Raw genomic sequence first — 18499 nt, 5'->3', positions numbered from 1 at the left:
CTCTATAATTTGTGAGATAAAAAAGAGGATTTTTGACGTTTTCATATTTTCAAATATCGACAATCAAAATTCTCATTTTTAACATTTTAGGGGCGGCTATATTAGGGGTGGTTTTTAGGGGTCTTGCCGAACTTTCTCACTCCCTCTATAATTGGTGAGATAAAAAGAGAGAATTTTTGACGTTTTTATATTCTCAAATATCGACAGTCAAATTTAGTCTTTTAGGTGTGGGTGTAGGAGGGGTGGTTTTTAGGGGTCTTGCCGAACTTTCTCACTCCCTCTATAATTAGTGAGATAAAGAAAGAGAATTTTTGACGTTTTTATATTTTCAAATAACGACAATCAAACTTGCATTAGGCAGGTCTAAATAATGGGTGGTGTTTAAGGGTAGGTAACTCCTAAAAAAATTTTATTCGACAATTCTTTTCGACAGAATATTTTTTTTGCCTTTCTAATTGATTTAAGCAAAAAAATTGAAAAATAATTTTTTTTTTAATTTCGTTCAAATGAACGTTCGTAACTTTAAGTACATGATAAATTAGGGTTGGGGCACGGATCGCAAATAACTTATAGGTCACTTCGCATTACTTTCGGATTTATTTCGAACTAGGGGCTTTGCTATCGGACTCACTCGGATTAAGGGCAATTAGTAGAAAGGACAGGAAATCTTCAGAATTGATTTCAGATGAATTATGGTTAGGGCACGGATCGAAAAGAATTGAAAGGTAGCTTTGGTTTGTTTTCGGATTCATTCGGATTAGGGGCACATATTCCAAATAATTAAGAGGCTTTTAGAATAATTGGGTTTGGGGCACGGGTTGATAAAAAAGAAACCTAACTTCAGATAAATTCGGATTAGGGGCACATATTAGAAATAATCAAAATTTTATTTTTATTAGAAGGAATTGAAATTTTGTTGGATTTCGGATTGATTAGGAATGGGGCACGGATTAAAAAGGATTGAAAATCTTTCATATTTATTTCGGATTCATTAGGATTGGGGCACATATTGAGAGTAATTTTAGAAGTAATGGAAAGTTGCTCGGATCAATTCGGAGTCGATTACGGATTCAAAATAATTGAAAGGTAACTTCTAATTAATTCAAATTAGAGGCACTTATTAAAAAGAATTGAAATTCGTTTGGAATGATTTTGGATGAATTAGAATTGGGGCACAAATTAAAAAAAAATGTGAGGTAATTTCGCATTGTTTTTGGCTTAGGGTCACTTCTTTAAAAAAATTTGGAATCGTTCAAATTAATTACGATTAGAGCACGGATAGAAAAGAATTGAAAGGTAACTTTGGATTTTTCGGATTCATTTTGTTCAGGGGCACTTATTAGAAATGATCGAAAGTTCTTAGGATTGATTTTGGATTTATTAAGATTGGGACGCAGATTGAAAGATAACTGCAGATTTCGGATTCATTCATATCAGGGGCACTTATGCGAAATAATTGAAAGTCGCTCTGATAAATTAAGATTGAAAGTCTTTAGGATTGGTGCTAAGTATTGATTGATTTGGAATGCACATCGGGTCGAAATGTGATTTCGGATTAATTTCAGATTAATTTGGATTACATAATCCAATTAAAAAAGTATACAAATTCATTCAGATTGGGGGCCAACGAATTAAAAAGGATTAAAAACTTCGATCGGATTAGATCGAAATAAAATTGTTTGGTTCGGATACAAATTCAAATTCATTTTCAGAAGACAATTATTATGAAATTTTATATTTTTTTAATAAAAGCTAATAAAGTTTCACATAAAACTGTCTAGGCTGATTTTTAAATTTTAGTTCATTGTTTTAATTATTTAATAACAAAAATTTAAAAAAATTCACTTTTCAAGTATACCGGGTTTTGAAAAACGCTTTAATTCTATCAAAAATACTTGCACAACTGAAAGCAACTATCCAAAAAAGATAACTAATAGCAATGCAAATGTCAAATAGTTTATTGAATTTGTCAATATGTAAACAAATAAGTAAATGGAAATGGTTTTGTGAGGTTTGGCGGCGATTCGTCACTTGACTCGCACTAAATGTAAACCATTTATAGACAAAAATAGTTTTTCAGTTAATATGATTAAAGCCAATAAATAATTTATTGTTTTAAAAACAATTTGTATAAACAACAAATTTGTATGATTTTATGTATTTATAAATAAAATACCACTTTTTTCACAGAATTACCAGTCAGTTATTTAGGAATGATTTTTTGCTATGAATCGATAATATTTGATAATTATTTAACGAAACTTAATGAACAAATGCATTATTTTGCTATTTTTTGCATTTAAACTTTTGTCGATGCAATTAACTGTAAATAACTAATTTTTTAATTTTTTATGATACGAGTAGTTCGATAACGATCTGCTATATTTATTTTTATTAACAATGTAGTAAACAAAGTTTTCTCAGCTAATGCATTTGTAAACTAAATTTTTTTTGTGGATTTTTATTAAAATTAGTTAGCAATAATTCCTGGACATAAGTTAATAAAAAATTATGATGCAGTTTCGACGATATCAGTAAAACAAAAAGTGTTTTTCATAAAATTTGTTTAATTTCATCATATAGCTAACTAGGGAAATACTTTTAAAATCTTATATTATATACCGTGTATGGCTCCGCTAATTAAATTATTAATAAAAATAAAAATAGTGGATCCTTATGAAAATATTTACAAATTTTAAAAATGTGTTATTAACAGCTAATTATAAAAAAAAAACAAGTTTAAAAGCTGAAAAATAGTCGAATAAAGCATTTTTTAAAAATAAGTTTGGTTAAACAATTATCAAATGTAATCGATTCATAGTAAAACATCATTTCTAAATAACTGGCTCTTAATTCCGTGAAAAAGCGGCTTTTTATTTATAATGTTTATTTCTAATTTATAAAAAAACAATGATAAAAATTAGTTTTAACGGATGTTGTTTACACTATGTTCTTAAAAATTTAGAAATTAGTTATTTACAGTTGATTGCATCGAAAAAATCAAATTTGTATCTACACAAATAGCCAAACTGTGAATTTGTTAATTAAACTTGTTCTTCTTGATTGAAAGTTTTGCTGTTTTGTTGGAAATTTAACTATTTCGTAGAAAAATTACTTGTTTAAACGTAATATTTTGGTATTAAAAAAACTAAAATTCTTTCAGGATGAAAATTCTACTATCCTAAAACAATTTTTTTTTTAAATTAAAAATTCATCTGTTTACGTGTCATTTCATCTTTCTTATATACAAATTCAACTGTTCGGTTGAGAAATCAACTATTTTGTTAAAAATTCATACTTTTTGGTTCAAAATTCTACTGTTTTGTTCAAAAATTAATTTTTCATAGGAAATTTACTTTTTATTCAAAATTTATATTTTGATTAAAAAATAAACTGAAATATTTTCTGGAAGGAAGTTCAACTTTAAAAAGACTCTTGTCTCTGTTTTAGCACAAATTTTTTTCTCTCTTGGATAAAAATGCAACTTTTTTCTAGAGAATTCCAAAATTTTGTTAATTATTCATCCTTTTCGGTTAAAAAAATTAATCTTTTAGGATTCAAAATTTAATGCTTTTTGTAAAAACTTAATTTCCATTGAAAATTCCTATTTTTATATTGAAAAATTAACTGGAATCTTTTTCGGATGTAAATTCAAAACTTTTTTTTTTTAATCAGTATTTTTGTTTTAAATAAAAATTCATCTATTTTGAGGGAAACTAAATTTTTTTGATAAAAAGACAGCTATTTCGTAGAGAATTGAACGATTTTGTTAAAAAGCCACATTTTTTGTTAAAAATCCGACTTTTTGAATTGAAAATTTAAGTTTTGTCGTATAATATTTTGTTTAAAAAAATGTGAAAAGCATAATTATTTTGTTGAAAACTAATTTTTTTAAATTTAAAACTTAATTATTTACTTCGGTAAAAACTACTAAAGTTAACTACAAATGTAACTTTTCTATTTTTTTAAATTTATATTTTTTTAGTTAATTTTTGTTGGTTAATAATGCTTGTTGCTGTGGATCGATTTAGATTTTTTTTTAAAAAGCTTATAAAATTTCAAAGAAAGTTGTCAAGCCTAATTTTTAATTAAGTGTTTCAATTTATTTATAAATAAATAAATATGACGAAAAAATGACAATTTTTTCTATTCGACGTTCTCGGTGCTCGTCAATAAAAGAAAAATGGTTGGAATCGCCGACCTTTCATAGATTTACATTATATAAAGATATTTCATCATGATACAAAAAACAAACAAATTTTGTACCAACAAATTATTTGTTGAAAAAGTTTTTTCTCTCATTTGCAATGTTTAACTTTTTTTTAAATTTTATTGCAAGAAATCTGAATGAAAACAATATTTTATTTTTTTAAATTTCTCTTAAGAGTATTCTTGTTAATATTATAAACAATTTTAATAAACAAACGCATTAGTCAGGCATTTGTCGTCAGAAAAATTCGTTTTTTCCCATGCCAATTTTTTAAAAGTAGGAACCTCATGAAAATTTCAGAAAAATTCACAATTTGTTGATAAATTGTATGATTTTTTAAACAAATTTAATCAACAAACGCATTATTTGGGCATTTGTCGATGGAAGAAGTCCTTTTTTCAATGCCAGTCCTTTAAATTGGAAACTTCACGATAATTTCAGTAACATTCATAATTAGTTGATTAGTTTTTTAAAAACAACTTTAATTAAAAAATGCATTGTTGGGGCATTTCTCGACGTAAAAACTCGTGTTATATCAACGGTTGAATATAAATTATTTTTTAGCTCAGACATATTCAGGAATTTAAAATATGCAAAACAGTAGCTCATTAATTATTTAACACTGTTAGAGTGAAACTCTATAATAAATACCACGAAGTAGAATAAGAAGACTCCACTCCTGGAAAACTTAGAAGCGTGACATTTTCAAAATTCTCAGATTTTTCGACTAATTTTCCATTTCAAATCATTAATATTCAAATATCAGCACTTTAATCTTGTGATATTTTTTACCATAGAATATTTTATAAGAGGAATAAAACAGTGTTTCAAATACAAAATTTAAATTTACAAATGTATTAATTCATTTCAAACAAAAAAAAAAGAAGTTTTTTCTACTTTAAAAGATAACTTTTTAACAAAATACTGGAATTTTCAACAAAATAATTGAATTTTGAATATAATAGTTGAATATTCAACCTAAAAAGACGAATTGCCATCTAAAAAGTGCCATAGTTTATATTTTAATGAAAAAATAATGAAATTAATAGAACAAAGAAAAGAATTTTAAAACCAAAAAGACGAATTTCCAACAAATAAAAATTTTTCACTCAAAAAATAAATAAAACTTTATCTAAATTATTGAACCTTCAAACCAGAAGACAAATTTTCTTTACAAAAATTGCATTTTCAACAAAAACATATGACTGTTTAACAAAAAATTAATTTTCCGCGAAGTAGATGCATTTTTAAGCACAAAAAAAGGAAATTTCAAACTAAAAAATTATTTTCTACAACAACAAAAAAGCGAATTTTTAACTAAAAAATATCAATCTTCAAAAAATGGAAAAGTTATATTTTCTGCTAAAAAATGAATTCCAAAAAAAATAAGTATTTTCCACTAAACAGTTAAATTTTCTAACAAAAAATAAGCCTTCAATCAAAAAAATGTCACAAATGGTTTTAACTTTGACCCAGGTAGTTTAATTTCTAATTAAAAAAGATTAATTTTCAACAAGATAATTAAACTTTCAACCAACGAGATAAACTTTTCAACTTTAAATATAAATCTTTAACAAAAAAAGTGATTTCTTAACAAAGGGATTCAACAAAATGTTTTAAACAAATTAGTTGAATTTTCAAGCAAAGAAGAACGATTTTTAACTAAAAAGTTGCATTTTCATACAAAAAATGAGATTTTTTCTATAACAGATGAAGGTTCAAATCAAATAGGTAAATTTTCAATGAAAACAGTTGAATTTTCTGTTGAAAAAGATTTTAATCGAGTTTTCACGATCAAACTATAAATTTTTTAGCAAGAAACAATTTTCTAAAAAAAATGAATTTTCAATCCAAAAAGAAGAATTTTTAACCAAAAAGGATGACTTTTTAACAAAATTGTGGAATTCTCTAGCAAATAGTTGTATTTTTATCAAAAAATATGAAATTTATCTTAAAGCAGAAGAATTTTTTATTACAATTTAAAGTGGTGGTTTCATTAAAAAAAGATTCCAGTTGACTTGATAACATCAAAAATTGAATTTTTGTAACAAAAAAAAAAATAAGATTCGACGAAAAAAAAATTAATTTTCAATCCAAAAAGACGAATTTCTTTAACGAAAAACGAAGGTGAATTTGTAATAAAAAAAAAACTTTGCTTATAAGTGGAACTTTCATCCAGCAAATATTTCAGTTCATGTTTCAACACGAAAATATAAATTTTAAACAAAAAGTAAATTTTCTACGAAATAGTTAAATTTGCAAGAAAATAGTTTAATAGCTTAATTTCTAACCAAACAGTTGCATTTTTATCAAAAGAAGATTTAACTTATGCTAAAACATGTAAACTTTAAATTAAAAAAAGATAAACTTTAAAAAAAAGAGTTGAATGTTCAACCGAAAAGTTAACGAAAAAATGTCAATTTTGTATTAATTAAAATAAATTCTGAGATTCTCATAAATTCTCAGAGAATTTATTTCTCGGTTATGTTCCTGGTAATATTCTCATTCTCGTTACCGTTCTCAAAGTAATATAATCGGATCAGAACTCTATTCTCGGCTCCTCATCCACAAACTTATATGTAATGAGCAGATATAATTCGCATTCTTGCCGCTACGAACAGTACCATCGGTATCATAGATTGGCAAAGCAACAGTCGGGCAAGTCGGCATGAAGAGAAAGAAAATATCTTTAACGATAAAGCATTTTTTCTGTAAATAAAATGTCAAGACCAGTATGATGAATGTGAACGAATGTAAATTTAAGATTAAATTTTAGCATCCTGTTCATTTTACGAATGAAGTATTAACTTTCGACAGCAAGCTGTATAATTTTGATTTTATTTTCGAACCGTCGACATAGAATCGCCGTTTCGACAATAAAATAAAACGATTTGAAAATGTCTCGAAAATGTTAGGTTTTGATATAGGACTCGACGACAAAACTGTTTATAAAGAAAGTCACGCCTGGAATCTATCGCGCTGACTGGATTTTTATGAGAATCAGAGCTGCCAGATAGAGCCTGAAATTTACCCCCACCATACCTACCGTTTGGGAGCCGCAAAACAGAAGTTGCATGATTACCACTGCGAGTTCGTGTGCAAGCCGAAAATGCACGATTCGACTTCGGTGTTCTGCTGTACGATGATTGTTGATCTGAAAGCTTCGGAAGACTTCGGTGGTCTTCTATTTATATCTCGATCGCCATTTGAAAGAAATGGAAGAAATTCGGGGAATTTAATGTTTCGCGTGATTCTTCATTTCATGCATGAGTCGATTTTGAGGTTATGTTTTTCAAGTGTACAGAGTATGAATATTATTATTACTATATATATTATTAATGTTAATATTATAATTATAAAACTTAAAGATAATTTTAATTAATGGTTGACTAACTTTAAATATAAATAGTTAAACTTTTAACTAAAACAATTAATTTTCCGAAAAAAAATTTGAATAAGAAGATGAAATTTCTTCTAGTTAAAAGAGATGAATTTTTAAACCAAAACAAACAAACAAAATTCTACAAAATAGTTAAATTGTCAGAAAAGAAATTTTTTAACTAATTTGATAAATTGTCAACCAAAAAAATTGAAATTAATTGCAAATTCCTTGAAATGTTTTAAAACATCCTAAAATATTTAAAACCCTATAAAATCTCTTGAAATTTTGCAAAGCTCTTGAAAATTCCTTGCAATTTTAAAAATACCTTAAAATATTTTAAATTCTTTAAAATCACATACTAAATAATTGAAATCTATTGAAAATTCCTTAGAATCTAGTAAAATGTCCTAAGATGTACCAAATCCTTTAAAATCTCATATTAAATTACTGTAATAAATTGAAAATTCCTGAAAAACCTTTAAAATACTCTCAAATATTTCGAAACCTTCAAAATCTTTTGAAAAATCTTAACATCTTTTAAAGATTTTTAAGGTATTTTGGAGTTTTTTTAAACAACCTTGATATAATTATTAAAATTCTTTAAAATTCCTTTAATTTTTAAAAATTAATTAAAAATGCAGTGAAATCTTTTAAAAACATCCTTTAAAACCTCATATTAAATTACTGTGATCAATTAAAAATTCTTTGGAACCTTTTTAAATACTCTCAAGTATTTTGAAACCTTCAAAATCTTTTCAAACACCTTGACACCTTTTAAGGATTTCTAAAGTCCTTTGAAATTTATTTAAATAACTGCTAAAATTCTTGGAAATTCCTTGAAATTATAAAAATATATTGAAAATTACATCTTTTAAAACATGCACAAATATTTAAAATCTTTTGAAATTTCTTGACATTTTTGTAAGCTTTTGAAAATTCCTTGGAATTTTGAAAATTCCCTGAAATGTTTCAAATCCTTTAAAATATCATATTAAATTACTGTAATTAATGAAATTTCCTTGGAATCTTAAAAATTCTCTCAAATTTTTCAAATCCTTCAAAATCTTTTGAAATGCCTGGGACTTTTTTTAGGATTTCTGGATTACTTTGGAATTTTCAAAAAAAGGCCTTCTAAATATTTTTTAATTCTTTGAAATTCCTGTAAATAGCACAAATAAATTGAAAATTCTTAGACATCTTTTAAAACATCTTCAAATATTTTAAATCCTTACAAATCTTTTGAAATTTTGTAAAGCTTCAGATAGAAATTAAAAAAAAAGAAGAGTTTGAAAACGTTAAATATTGAAATGTTTGTAGATTAGAGTTTTGAAGATGGAATCAATAAAAATTCAAAGCTTTCGAAATTTAATTTTCAAATTTTCAACTATTCCATAAGAATAATTTTCAACTCGATGGGCTTCAAGTTTTCACATTTAAAATTGTAAACTTGGAAGTTTATTTATAAAAAATTAATATTAATAAATATATTAAATGCGTTCGAAATTCAAATGTATGTTTTTCAATTGAGCAATCTCTAAATGAAATTATTTCAGACTGAAATTTAAAAAAATTTTAAACATTAAAAATTTAACTGTTTGTAGATTAGTTTAAATATTAAATTAAACTTTTAATAAAAGTTACTCGAGTTAAAATTTAACTATTTCTAAAACGATTTTTGTACATAATTATAAAATTATAAATATATATATTTTTTTGTTTACGGTATTTTTAAATTTTCAAGGAATTTTCAAGAGATTTCAAAAGATTTAAAATATTTTAGAATGTTTAAAAATAATTCAATGCATTTTTAATTCATTTTTATAATTTAAAAGAATTTCAACGAATTAAAAAAATTGTAGCAGGGTTTTTTAAAACATTACAAGGAAATCTAAGAAATCTACGAACATCTTAATATTTAACGTTTTGAAATTTTTCTGTTTTCTAAATTTCAAACTGAAGTTTTAAAAAATTTAAAGAGATTTCAAAAGATTTCAAAGGATTTTAAATATTTGAGGTTCTTTTAAAAGATTTTAAGGAATTTCAAGGAATTAAAAAATTTTTAGAAGTTTTTTTTTTATTCCAAAGTACTTTAGAAATCTTTAAAAAAGTTCTAGGTATTTCAAAAGATTTTTCAGGATTTAAAAAATTTGAGAGTATTTTACAATGTTCCAAGAAATTTCTTAAAAATACGTTTATAATTAAAAGTACAATTTGTACTAAAATACATGAACTTTGCACAAAAGACATATATTTCCCACCAAGTCTACTTCTTTATAGAAAAACTTTATGTTTAATCATAGTTAAATTTTCGACAAAAAAGATTAATTTTCTTGTAGTTAAAACAAATTAATTTTCAAACAAAAACAAAAAAAATATAGAAGATAGTTAAATTTTCAGAAAACAAATTTTTTCAACTAAATTGATAAACAATCAACCAAAAACAAACTAAATTTTCAACAACGCAGTTACATTTTCAACCAGAAAAGTTGAGAAAAAAATAGTTGAAATTATTTGAAATTGCTTTGAATTATTGAAATTATTTGAAAATTCCTTTTAATGTTTTAAAGGACCCTAAAATATTGAAAATCCTTTGAAATCTTTTGAGAACCCTCGACATCTTTGAAATATTATTAAGGTATTTTGAAGTTTTTTCAAGTAACCCTGCTACAATTTTTTTAATTCGTTGAAATTCTTTTAAATTATAAAAATGAATTGAAAATTCATTGAAATATTTTTAAACATTATAAAATATTAAAAATCTTCTGAAATATCTTGAAAATTCCGTGAAAATTTAAAAATACCGTAAACAAAAAAAAATATATATATATTTATAATTTTATAATTATGTACAAAAATCGTTTTAGAAATAGTTAAATTTTAACTCGAGTATCTACAAACATTTCAATATTTAACGTTTTCAAACTCTTCTTTTTTTAATTTCTATCAGAAGTTTTACAAAATTTCAAAAGATTTCAAAAGATTTGTAAGGATTTAAAATATTTGAGGAACTTTTAAAAGATGTCTAAGAATTTTCAATTTATTTGTACTATTTACAGGAATTTCAAACAATTAAAAAATATTTAGAAGGCTTATTTTTAAAAATTCCAAAGTAATTCAGAAATCCTAAAAAAAAAGCTCGAGGCATTTCAAAAGATTTTGAAGGATTTGAAAAATTTGAGAGAATCTTAAAGATTCCAAGGAATTTTCATTGATTACAGTAATTTAATATGATATTTTGAAGGATTTGAAATATTTCCGGGAGTTTTCAAAATTTCAAGGAATTTTCAAAAGCTTAAAAAACTGTAAAGAAATTTCAAAAGATTTTTGATATTTTTGAATATTATTAAAGATGTAAAGTAATTTTCAATATATTTTTAGAATTTTAAGGAATTTCAAAGATTTTTAACAATTTTAGCAGAGCTATTTAAAAAAAATTCCAAAGGACTTTAGAAATCCTTAAAAGGTGTCAAGGTGTTTGAAAAGATTTTGAAGGTTTTAAAATACTTGAGAGTATTTAAAAAGGTTCCAAAGAATTTTTAATTGATCACAGTAATTTAATATAAGGTTTTAAAGGATTTGAAATATTTCAGGGTATTTTTAAAATTTCAAAGAATTTTCAAGAGCTTTAAAAAAATTCAAGAGATTTCAACAGATTTTTAAGGATTTTGAATATTGAGGATGTTTAAAAAAATTCCACGGGATTTTTAATTCATTTTTAAAAATTAAAGGGATTTCAAAGAATTTTAATAATTATATCAAGGTTGTTCAAAAAAACTCCAAAGCACCTTAAAAATCTTTAAAAGATGTCAAGATTTTTCAAAAGATTTTGAAGGTTTCGAAATATTTGAGAGTATTTTAAAGGTTTTTAAGGAATTTTTAATTTATTACAGTAATTTAATATGAGATTTTAAAGGATTTGATACATCTAAGGACATTTTACTAGATTCTAAGGAATTTTCAATTGATTTCAATTATTTAGTATGTGATTTTAAAGAATTTAAAATATTTTAAGGTATTTTTAAAATTGCAAGGAATTTTCAAGAGCTTTGCAAAATTTCAAGAGATTTTATAGGATTTTAAATATTTTAGGATGTTTTAAAACATTTCAAGGAATTTTCAATTAATTTCAATTTTTTTTTGGTTGACAATTTATCATATTCTTTTAACTACAAGAAAATTCATCTTCTTATTCAAAATTTTTTTCGGAACATTAATTGTTTTAGTTAAAAGTTTAACTATTTATATTTAAAGTTAGTCAACTATTAATTAAAATTATTGTTATGTTTTATAATTATAATATTAACATTAATAATATATATAGTAATAATAATATTCATACTCTGTACACTTGAAAAACATAACCTCAAATTCGACTCATGCATGAAATGAAGAATCAGGCGAAACATTAAATTCGCCAATTTCTTCCATTTCTTTGAAATGGGGATCGAGATATAAATAGAAGATCACCGAAGTCTTCCGAAGCTTTCAGATCGACAATCATCGTACAGTACAACACCCAAATCGAATCGTGCATCTTCGGCTTACACACGAACTCACAATGGTAATCATGCACCTTCTGTTTTGCGGCTCTCAAGCGGTAGGTATGATAGGGGTATATTTCAGGCTCGATCTGGCAGCTTTGATGAGAATAGAGGGTTACTGATTACGCAATCCATACTTGGGTTTAGGAGGCGAAGGAGAAATATAGAATTTTAGAGTAGGGATTAGGGCCAATGTATAATGAAAGAATGTATGGAAATGTGGGGGAAGCTGAGGACCGCTGCGACGGCATCGAAGCTCCCGACGATGAAGTAAAGGACCAGAAGTATCTGGTACTCAGCCGCGGTTCGTTCGTTAGTTATCTCGAGATATTAAATTAAAGTTTGTAAAGATAAAGTTTGAAAGTCAAGATTAATAAAATATTTATTTATTGATTCACTAATAAAAATTGCAGTTTTATTATCTTTCTTTTTAACCTCAAATTGAATTATTTTTATTTAAGAAGATTTCCAGTCATAGATTTCATCGCTGGAGTTGGATTTCCAAACCCTTAATTTTAGAAACGGACTCGCCAATTTTGAATTTACATATATAAAAAGTTAAAGACCAATTTTAAAATTAACATTTTGAATATTCCAACTTTTCGCGCCTAAATAGAGTTCCGCTTATTACATATACGCTCTTCTGCCGCCCTCTGCCTGGGCTACGCGTTACAAGCTTGCTCTCCTAGTTTATCTACTGAGCCAGACTCGCAATTCTCAATACTGTAACCTCTTTCTCCTGACACCTCACCTCCCTCACCAGGTATTCGCTTACCCTAAAATTTCACGAGGCTACCTGTCTTGTTCCCGATTTTTCCTCCCACTTTCAATTTTTTTTCCCACTCCACTCACTCCCAAAACTTCTGCCCACTGACAAACCTCGAATTTCTTGCAATATAATTTTCTTGTAATTTTTTAACCTCAAAATTAACCATTAATTTCTGTTCAATTTTTTCCACCACATTTACACTTTCACACACGCTTTTCAATCTCACACAGCCTTTCATCCCTGAATTTTTTTACTCACCACTGACTTTTTCATTCACCAAACTTTCAACGTGGTCACTTCACTTTCCCGTTCAGACTAGTAAAATGTGACAGCACGAAAGAAACGCCGCGAGAATACTGTCGGCAGTGTTTGACAGTAACTTGTTAACCGAAACGTTGCCATTTTTTTTTAAGCGGTAACGGTTATTAGTCACCATTTTTGGTTAACTGTAATGCAAAGTCTACTGGGGTGGCCCAAAATAATTTTTTTGGAATTTGGATGCATATTGCCTGGAAATTTTTTCGAATCCACACAAAAATAAATAAATTTTTTTACACGTTCTTCCCATAAGAAAAAACACGCTTTTGTATATTTTATTCAGAATCGTCAAGATTAGATCAATCGGGCTGAATCTCAATGCTTCTGTTTACAATAGGACATAAAATGCAAATAAAATATAACTTTTTGAATATCACTCCCATAACTATTTTTAATAGGGTCCCAAAAAAACCCATGAGGGTTTTGCGAGTTTTGGCGCGAATTATGATTTCTTTGCAGTTGTTTTAATTAACATTGTTTCTAATACATAAAATACTATTTTTACTGATAAATATATGTTTAAATTAGTTGTTTCAACAATTAATTATTATTGTTAATAATATAATCTTTGAATAATGCTGGAATTTGTCGTTTTTATAAAATTTAAAACTTTTGTTCACTTTTCTCTTGTAACGAGCCAATATTAAATTTAATGTAGCAAAATTATTTGTTTAAACAAATTATTATTGTTTATAACTATGTTCTTCTATAATAATACTAGATACTTGCGGTTTTTTCGGAATTTATTTAACTTTTTGTCCACTTTTTAATAAGAGTAATATTTAATTCAAGTTACAAGAATAATTGTTTAAACAATTTATTTATAATTGGTTTTGCGAATTTTTGGCTCGAATTATGATTTCTTTCAGGTTATTTTTGAATTCGAATTGTTTCTAATACATAAGGTACTAATTTTTAATGACAATAAACATTTTTAAATAATTTGCTTAAACAATTTATTATTGTTTTTGGCAATTTTCTCTTAGAATAGAGGTAAAAAGTCGTGGCTTTTTCAAAAATTCTCCACTTTTTGCCCAATTTTCAATTAGGGTGAGCTCATAGTTAATTAATGTTAAAAAATAATTTTTAAAACAATTTATTATTATTGTTAACAATACTCTCTGAATGATGCTATCACTGTCCCTTTTTTTCTGAAATTTTCAACTTTTTATCTACTTTTCACTTGATGTGACTTGATCAAATTAAATTTAGAAAAAATTGTTTAAACAAATTATTATTGTTTATAACTATCTTCTTTTTTATTAATGCTATATAGTTTTGGTTTCTTCTGAAATTTAAACCTATTTACCCACTTTTTACTCAACAAAGAAATAAATAATGCAAGTTAACAAACATATTTGTTTAAAAATTTATTATTGTTTATAACCATCTTCTCGTAGATAAGTGCTCAAAAGTTGCAGTTTTTCCTCAAAATTTATATTCGCTTTTCACTTAGTGAGGTAATAATAATTGCAAAAAGAAAACGCACTTATGTACAACATTTATTATTGTTTATAACTATCAATCATTATAATTTTGTATGTAGTATTTGATTTTTTTAAGTAAATTATTTCTTCTTCCGAAACAAAAATTTGTTCATTACTAAAAAGGCAAGATAAAATAAAAAATTTCAGAAAAAACTGACATTTCCAACATTATTGAAAGATAATATTATTAACAATGATAATTCATTGTTTAAATGCTAATTTTTGGTAAAATTAATCAACTATTACCTCATTATATTTTTAAAAATTGTACGAAAAGCGGGAAAATTTTGAAAAACGCAAATTTGTAGCTATACTTTGAGAGAAAGTTGCTAAAAGCAATAATAAATTTTTTGAACAATTTTTGTGAATATCTAATTAGCCGTATAAAGTACTATTTTATGTATCAGAAACAATTTGCATTTAAAATACCGCAAAAATATTATAATTGGTGTCAAAAATCCGATTTGAACTGCTTCTAATACATAAAGTACTTCTTTAAGCTTACAATCATATTCTTACATGAATTGCTTAAACAATTTATTATAGTTTTTAGCAATTTTCTCTTAGAATAAAGTTAGAGAGTCAGGGGTTTTAAAAAAATTCCACTTTTTGGCCAATTTTCAATTAGAGTGAGGTAATATTTAATTAATGTCAACAAATATAATTGTTTAAACAATGAATTATTTTTATTAATAATATTCTCTGAATAAAGCTACAAACTTCGTATTTTTTAAATTTTCAGCTTCTTGTCGATTTTTCACTTAAAGTGACTTGATAAAATTACATTTAGCGAAAATTATTTGCTTAAACAAATTATTATTGTTCTTAACAATCATCTTCTTTAGTAATACTAGATAACTGCGGTTTATTCTGGAATTTTAAACTTTTTACCCACCTTTTACTTATTTTTAGTAAAGTATTAAATAATGCAAAGTAACAAACGTAGTTGTTTAAACAATTTATTATTGTTTATAACTATCTTCTCTTAGATAAGTGCTAAGAAGTTGCGGTTTTTTCTAAACTATGAAAGTTTTGGTCTACTTTTCACTTAGTGAGGTAATATTTTACGCGTAAAACAGAAATTTAGAATTGCAAATATTCTTATATCAGCATTCTCTCCAGTAAAACATATTCGCGAAAAAGAAATAGTTTTTAAAAATATGTTTGTCTCTAAAGTTTTTTTTATTATTTGTTCATAACTAAAAAAGCAAAGCTAACTTAAACATTTGAGAAAAAACTGCTAGCTTAAAAAAACTTTCTAGCATAAATAGAAATGAAGATAGTAATTAAAATAAATAATTTGTTTAAAAATTCAGTTTTGCTGAATTGCATTATTTATTAAGTTACTCTTTGTGGAAAATAAAGAAATAGTTGAAAATTTCAGATAAATCTGCAACTATTTACCGCTGGCAGAGAAAATATTAATAAATATAATAATAAATTGTTTAAATAGTTATTTTGGTTAATTTAAATTAATCATTACTTTACTCTAATTAAAAAGTGGACAAAAAGTTTAAAATTTTAGACAAAACCCGCAATTTCTAGCATTATGGAAAAATAATACTATTTAATATGATAATAAATGGTTCAAAAATCATTTTTGTTAACATATTACCTTAGTAAAATTGAAAATTGGACAAATATTAAAAAATTAAAATAAAAACCGCGACTTTCTATCTATATTTTTAAAGAATTTACCTATTTTCTAACTTATGGGGTTTTTGCAAACCCCATAAAACAGACGTTTTTTTATGTAAATGGAAAAGTAATATTTTATTTATATCCTATGGCTAATTATGAAGAGAATTGTTGGGTTTCAACTCGATTCAGCTAATCATAACAATTTTTAAAAAAATTTACAAAAAATCTGGTATTACCATGAAATTTTTTATACCTGGAAAAACCTGGAAATGTCAGAGAATTTTTTTTAAGTTAGAGAATTTTTGCGAGAGCGTGTTTACTTTTTTTTTAATTTCCATATAAAATTACACACAACCTTTTGGTTGGAAATTCAACCATTTTTTTGGAATTAATTTTTTTTGACTAAAAAATATTTCTTTGTTAAAAATTCAGCAGTTATTAATTAAAAATTTAAATCTTTTTTGGTTAAAATAAGAAGTACTACATTTTTCGTTAAGAATTCATCTTTATTGGTATAAAAATACAATTGGTTGAATTTGAAAGTCTTGTGTTCAAAAATTAATTTTATTGGCTAAAAATTCATCATTTCAATCATAAATTCCTCTATTATTAAAAAAATTAAATACATTGTTGAAAATTTGTTTTTTCTTTGGCTGAAAATTATCTTTATTTACTGATAATTTAACTGTTTCAGTTGAAATTTTAATTATTTTGTTGAATTTTTTTCTTCTTTTTTGAGAATATCATTATCTCAATTAAATATAATATCATTTAAGTTAAAAATTTATATTTTCGGCTGAACATTAAAATTCTTAACTAAATATTTATTTATTTAATTTTTGGAAGAATGACTTTTTTTAGTCGAAAATTCATCTTCTTTATAAGAAATTAAACGTTTTGTTTTAAAACTAAATAATCTCAGTTGAAATTTTATCAGTTTAGTTTGAAATTGATCACTTTCTTTGAATTTGGTTGACCATTGTTATTTTTAGTTAAAAATTCATGAGTGTAGTTTAAGAATCAAATTTTTCGTAGAAAATTAAACATTTTTTTTAAATTCATCTTCTTCATTGAAAACACAAGTATACTAGTTAAGTATTCAACGTTTTAGTTGAAAATGTATTAATTTTGTTTAAAAATTGTCCTCTTTTTGTCGAAAATAAATTATTTAAAATTAAAATTTATTTCGATGATAAAGATTCAAAATCATTCAAAAGGGAAAGTTATTTTTTGTCATTTATCAATTCCTGTTTCGTTTCGAAGCCGAATTCGTGATTGCTAGTTGATTTATTTTTGGATTGCACGGTTGTAAGGTATAATATTCCATGATTCGTTTCTCCTGCTTTCGCGGATTCAAACGTCACTACGGTTACAGCAGTAAATCGTTTTAATATTCAGCGCGAGAGAAATACGTGGTGGGATTCCCAAAAAGTCGGAGATCGCGTCGAGGATGATAAGACTTTCTCCACACGCTGTGGAATGGAAATTTGTCGCACATGCACCATTTTAAGTCACTTTTTATTTTTTATCACGCATGCGCTGATTAGAATAAATGTTAGTGGGGAGCTTTTAACATCCCCTAAATAAAATTGAAAAAAACTCGTTGCGTGTCTTGCAGAAAGTCCACTCTTCAAAAATGAATCTGTGATTTGCCTATTTTTACTGCATAAACCAATAATTTTCCAATTTTTACTGGATAAACCAGTGATCTCTCGATTTTGACCGGAGGAATCAGTAATTTTTCAATTTTTACTGGATGAACCAGTGATTTCTTTATTTTAACTGCATGCACCAGTGACTTGTCGATTTTTTACTGGATGAACAATTAAATGAATCAACTAAAAAAGCGTTACTGGATAAATCAGTGAAGCCAAATGATAGATTTAAGCCAGTGATTCTCAAATTTTCACCGAACGAATCAGTGATTGTCTAATTTTTACTAGATAAACCAGTGATTTTCTCATTTTTACTGGATGAACCAGTTATTTCTCGATTTTTACTGGAGGAACCAGTGATTTTTCAATTTGTACTGGCTGAACCAGTGATTTACTGATTTTAACTGCATGCACCAGTGATTTATCGATTTTTTACAGGATGAAACATTAAATGAATCAACTGAAAAAGCGTTACTGAATAAATCAGTGAAGCCAA

The 18499-nt window shown here is 25.6% G+C and overlaps 1 protein-coding gene across 2 annotated transcripts in view; it reads right to left on the bottom strand.

The window, feature by feature from the left end:
• The window catches only part of LOC117182127 (annexin B10), a 177853-nt gene extending 164565 nt beyond the window's left edge, over nt 1-13288 (bottom strand). For both annotated transcript variants that reach the window (XM_033375167.1, XM_033375168.1), the window contains exon 1: nt 13161-13288. The gene's annotated coding sequence lies outside the window, so the exon portion shown is untranslated. The remainder of the gene's footprint in view (nt 1-13160) is intronic.
• Nucleotides 13289-18499: the final 5211 nt, after the last annotated feature.

This window comes from Belonocnema kinseyi, chromosome 10 (assembly GCF_010883055.1).
Source record: "Belonocnema kinseyi isolate 2016_QV_RU_SX_M_011 chromosome 10, B_treatae_v1, whole genome shotgun sequence".
Taxonomy (NCBI): Eukaryota; Metazoa; Arthropoda; class Insecta; order Hymenoptera; family Cynipidae; genus Belonocnema; species Belonocnema kinseyi.
The sequence above is the reverse complement of the archived record's forward strand: the minus strand, read 5'-3'. Positions and strand labels throughout refer to the sequence as shown.